Source organism: Poecilia formosa, unplaced genomic scaffold (assembly GCF_000485575.1).
Source record: "Poecilia formosa unplaced genomic scaffold, Poecilia_formosa-5.1.2 Scaffold154, whole genome shotgun sequence".
Classification (NCBI taxonomy): domain Eukaryota; kingdom Metazoa; phylum Chordata; class Actinopteri; order Cyprinodontiformes; family Poeciliidae; genus Poecilia; species Poecilia formosa.
In genome coordinates this window covers 1,214,841-1,220,670 of record NW_006800093.1, presented here as the reverse complement: position 1 = coordinate 1,220,670, position 5,830 = coordinate 1,214,841, and the positions used below count along the sequence as shown (strand labels likewise).

The 5,830-nt window shown below is 36.1% G+C and overlaps 1 long non-coding RNA gene across 1 annotated transcript in view; it reads left to right on the top strand.

Moving 5' to 3' along the window:
• The first annotated feature begins 304 nt into the window (after positions 1-304).
• The window catches only part of LOC103146227 (uncharacterized), a 30,092-nt gene continuing 24,566 nt past the window's right edge, over positions 305-5,830 (top strand). The window contains exons 1-2 of the long non-coding RNA XR_477101.2: positions 305-526; positions 647-686. This is a non-coding gene — a long non-coding RNA (uncharacterized LOC103146227). The remainder of the gene's footprint in view (positions 527-646; positions 687-5,830) is intronic.

The following is a 5,830-nucleotide window of genomic DNA, read 5'->3' as shown; positions in this document are numbered from 1 at the left end:
CGGCTGACTTCGGCACCTTCCAAGGGTTTCCGCGACTTCATACTGGCACCTCCCACGCCTCACGGACCGTTCTCGTCTATTTTCGCTGACGAGATTTAGGGCGGCCATCTTAGAGCGGTCGACCGCTCCACTCAGCGTTATACTGCCACCGGAAGTGCCATTAGTAGGTGAGGTGTCACGATTTGCACCTGCTGTCTCTCGCTGAGTAGGATCATTAAAAAATAAAAATGGATGTTTTTGCTATATTTGTTCTGATGGGCTTTTATATACTTATTTATGAACAATTACATGTGTTAAAATAGTAATTTTAGCGAAAAATCAACGCAGTAAGATTTACAACTTTTACATGAAAATTTCAGTGAAGTTTTAAGTGTATCAACTGCGCATGCGCAAACGTTACAGCAACAAGGAAGCCTCGGTTGGTTGTCGGTTGGTTTGACAAAATTTGAGAAACAAAACGCAAATTAGCAACTACTTTGCGTTCCGAGAATAACTGGGGACTAAAGAAACAAAGTGCCGGAAGAAAGTAAGTTTTCCGCTGTAAATTATTAAGTTTACTAAAGCTAATTCGGTGTTTTTCAGCCGCTAGAACTGGCCGCACCTGAACTCTATATTGGCTAATGATGGCTAACTGTTTTCCTTACAGCACGACGGTTTCCATGTCGCAAATGAAAACATACATTAAGGTAAGACAGCTTGGCTTATTGTACTGTACTGAAATGTTTAATTTCTACATTTTACTTGTGGTTTTGGGTCAGCCGTAGCTTTTGGTGTTTGCTGTTGTTGAAATGTGACGCTAATGTTGCACGTACTTGTTGATTTTGGAGGATTATAATGGCTGAAAGCAGATTTTTAACGTAGTACTTTGATTTTATACAGGCATATGAATGAATGCTTTGAAACATTTTACCGGTATGCTTCAATCTCACGCTGAAATGTTTTTTTTGTTGGGATTTTATGTGATTTAGAAGCGCAACGTAACACATAATTGTAGAGAGGTGGAAGAAAAGTAAAAGTAATGCAGTTGTTTTTTCATTATTCATCTTAAATAATCTGAAAAGTGCGGTGTCCATTTAGTTAAAATGGTTTCCATGCATGCATAAATATGGAAAAACAAAGCAAAAATATAAAAACATATTTTTTTTTATCCTGGTCCCTGCCCTTCTTTCTCGTTTGTATTTTAACTTTTCTTCCCCTCTTCTTCCCTATATGCCTTTACTGATTTTCTTGCATGTTTTTTTTGTAAGAAAAATGTGCAGCGATCTTGTTGACAGTTTAATGTTTTTAGCTGCGTCTTTTCTTAATCTTACATAGCGCTGTCCAAGATTTCAGTAAAATATATTTCAGTTTGTGGCTTTAAAACGCGGATTTGAATCTAAGATACTGGCATTGTTGATTTACTCTGGGTCGTATTTTGAATGGTAGAGGTTGAATGTTTTCCACTTGACGTTAGCCGAACATTTGACAAAAAAAAAGTTTTTATCATTTTGCTGAGATTATTCAAGCTTTGATTTTAGTCATTAATGCTTGAATAATTAGATTGAATTAGAGTAAAACATAATGATTATAGCAAATCTTAACCTTCTGAATGGTTTGCCATAAAATATTTTCCTATGAATTTGCAGGATGCATGTTATGACTTACTTAACTAATGTTAATTAAATCAACTCCTATAGAGCTTTGGAGCTGACGTCACGGCGTATGACGTTTACGTCGCTCGGCGCCATGTTTGGTGTCCACAGGCCAAAACAAACTAGTCAGAACACCGGTGTTTTCTTTGTGTTACCGACCGCAGTGAAATTGTTTTCAAGTTGGATACTGGATATTCGCGCTCCGCGGAGTAAAGGACGTTCAGCTCAAGGTTGATCCGATTTATGAACGCTAATTTCGGCCAGCTGTTCTTTACTTGTCCCTCCTCAAGTGCTTGGAGGTTCACATAGGGACCGTCAGTTTCTAGGTTTGTGACCTATTGACTCAAATCTGTGTGAAATTATTCTACTAAACTAAGTAGATTAGGCATATTTTATTCCATTTTGACCCCTTTTAATTTTTAAACCAAAATTATTTGTAAAAAATATTGATAAAATGTATTACCTCAGATGATCATCACTTGTTCAATTGCATAAAATTCTAGGACAGGATCTATCTCATTATATGTTCACTTACCTGAAATACGTTAAATACAACAAATATTTATGAAAGTGTGATCTATTTCATAAAATTTGTCACCTTTATTGTTTAATTACACATTAAATGTTTAAATATGAGCTCTTTTATCTGGTTTTATCACTCATGATGTGGCGGTGGACACAAATGCACCAGGCAGTAGACTTACTTTATGTGGATGTTATTTTAATGAACAAAATAAACAAACTAAATCCAAAATCCAGGGAAAACAAGGAAATCCAAAACACAATGAAACAGGAGACACGAGGGATAACAACGGTAACATCTGGCAACGTGGTGAGCAGGGTAACAAGTTGGACTGGTGAGTTGTGACTGAAAAAGGAGCTTTTTCAGTCGTAGTAATGGGAACAATAGCCTAAATGAGAAGAGTGATAGCAGGTGTGAGTAATTTGGCACAGCAGCTGGCTGAGGGCTGGGGAGAAGGTGGCACAGGGAAAACTAAGGAGATCTGCTGGGAACACAAACGGGAGGAAACGGGGAACTGAAAAATACTTCTAATACAAAAGACACTACACAGCAAATTCAAAAGTGTTAAATGTTTTGGTGTTGGACTTCATGCAAAAGCAGAGTTAATTTTACTCTTATAGAGTCACATTCTGTTTATGTAACTCTGGGGTGTATATTATTAGTAGTTAAACTCCAGTGTTAAAACAAAGTGTTTCCGTATCAAATCTAGAGGTGTTAAAATGGAATCAATAACTCTTTACTTCTTAACTCTGAACTCCTTACAGTGGCTCTAACACTGAAGGAGTTAATTCACTGCCTCCGCCCCAGAATCACAGATTCCCACCGAAGGAAGCAGCAGAAGCCAAGTCATTTCAGAACTATTTACTTTCCACCTGTCTGAGTTATTTACTGCACTTGGTAAGTTATTTCTTTTTTTTTTTCTGAGATGGTTTATAACCATTATTTTGAGTTGAGCTCAACCTGTATGATAGACGTCACGTCCGCCACATAGCTCGGTGTTAGCATTTTTAGCTTAGCATGCCAAATGTTAACGGAGTATAAGTGTTGAAAAATATCGAGCCGGTGAAGATTCAGTCAAATTATTGGCTAACTTAAACTGATCTTTTTCATGTTGAAAGCATTATTCCCGCTGTTGTGTCTTATATACGTTTTGCAGCATGTTTTAATCCTTTTATTGCCTTTTTGCATATATTAGAACCAGTTTGGTTGAGGATGAATCGCCAGTCGTCTGCCTAACCTCCATCTCCCGATCCCTCCATGGATTTTTCAAGATTCAAGCTCCAAAAATGATTATGTAAGTGTTAATATCTCTGAAACCCTACATTTCTGTAATTGAGGATTGTTGTTAGAGTTGTAGTAAAAATGTATTCCTTCTTTCCATTTCTCATTGTTATGTTTTTTGTTTGTTATGATCCAGAGACCGAGACTGGCTGTCCCACTCAGACTGAAGACGGTCCGATGCAGCAGAGGAGCATGTTGGTGTCTCCGGCCAAACGTCACCAACAGCCCAACAACCTGAAGACAATCTGTTAGTGAGTGGACAGCCTTTTGGTGGAGTGCAGAGAGGAACTGCGTCTTATCAACAGAAACAAACTGGATAAGAAATGATGGATCTGAATATCAGGTTGGTCTATTATGTACTGTACATATCTGGCAATCTACCTGTTAAAAGGAAATGCACTCTATCATATTGCATGAACTGCATGCATTGATACAGGCTTTATTTTATCCACCTTGTACTTTGAACAATTTCATGCATTTTGTATTGCACAGCTGATATGTCAGACCTTTTAATAAGTAATATGTGAATGAAAGCGACATGTGAAACATGCACATTATTCCACGTTGTAATATGTTTTGTAATTGTGGTGCACGTTTTGAAATAAATGCATTTGAAAAAATCATTGCCTCTTTATTAAATGTTTATTTTCCAAAGAATTTTTAAAAGTTCAAAACAATATAGTACCTATTTAATATTAATTACAAATAACTCTTAAGAAGTTAAAGAAATACTCTGAGAGTTCAGATCTATGGAAGCCCATTTCCGCCACTCTGTTTAAAAACAAATTATCTCATTATAATGAGATAGTATTATGAGATACTTTCTCAGTATTATGAGATACTATACATCGGCTCAGGACATTTAGGGACTGTGGAGGTTGAACCCCCATTTCGAATTAGTTCAGTCCACCTGTACCGTTTGACTTTTCCGTCGGTCGCGCCTGCCGCCAGCAAGCATTCAGCTAAATACATCTGTTTACAACGGTAAGAAATGTGGTTTTGTTAATTTAAGTCTGTAATATAAGCTAGCATAAGCTAGTATAAAGTAATCAATTTGGCATCCTGACCACGGTAGCTAATCTTGAAGATAGCTTAAGAAGATGGATATCTTTGAAGCTAACGTTTTCTGTTTCTTTACTTCGTCAGTCAACAACTGACTTTCCAGTAACTGTAGTTAATATCTGAGGATTACGTGGTACTTTTATTTGCTGTAATGACACATGTTCAGTTTACCACAAAGTCATGGTGTAATAACTGGTGAATAGTTCGTAGATGCTGCATCTCGCTCCCGAACCACTGCGACACCAAAACGATACCTCTGAGCCTATGTATTTTTAAAAAATTAAACTAAAATATCCCATGGCATTTTATGTCATGTACACACACTCTATCTCTCTAATATTCAAAATAATTTAAGTATCTAAACCACAAGCAAAGAAATGTGTGTATATATAATATATAGTGTCTGTCTGCAAATCTATTTTATTGATTTAATCAGTAAGTTCAAATAACCACTACAACATGTTCTTGCTTTTGTACAGTGTGTGTTGTTTCAGAAAGACAGAAGACTGGACAGCGTGGAGCAGCTTTTCACTAGCCTTTTTTGATCACACAAGAGGTAAGTGACTTCTCTGCTATAGCGTGTTTCTCCCGTTCTCTTTTGAAAGACCTCTATTCTCCACAGATGGCTTAATTTTCAGTGTATTTCCTTTTCTACTGCTAAAGACAATGTCAATATAGAACGGTACAGTTCTTGGTAACACTTTATTTGAAGGGGGTTGAATAAGTCTGTCATAACACTGCCATTAACATGACATAACACCTGTCATGAACATCAATAAGTTTTCATGAATAGTTATGACTGTTGTCATAAAGCGTCATTTGGTAAATAATGACACTTTTAATACAAAGTTGACATTATTCAAAATGTCTTCGCTATGACAACTTGTCATTAACCTCGCCAAAAATGTCTTTATGACAACTTGTCATTAACCTCGCCAAAAATGTCTTCGTTATGACAATTTGTCATTAACCAAGAAATCATGATCTAACATAAATTTGTCATAATAGTAGTCATAATGATTTAATTATTACACTAACAAAAGCTTTAACAAAACAATGATTAATATTTCCACTCCCTGAAATAAAGCAAAACAAGTAGGACAAGCAATAAAGATTTCACTAAGCTTTATTACACGGTCAAATGATTTAATAACAGACTCATTAATTTCTTTTACATCAACTAAAGTGGAACAAGTAGCACCAGTTATGAATATGTCATTAAGTGTTATTACATCTTCATTAATATTAACTGTTACCTCAAGTAAAACAAATAACAGTTATGAATACGTCATTAAGTGTCATTAATATTAACTGTTACCTCAAGTAAAACAAA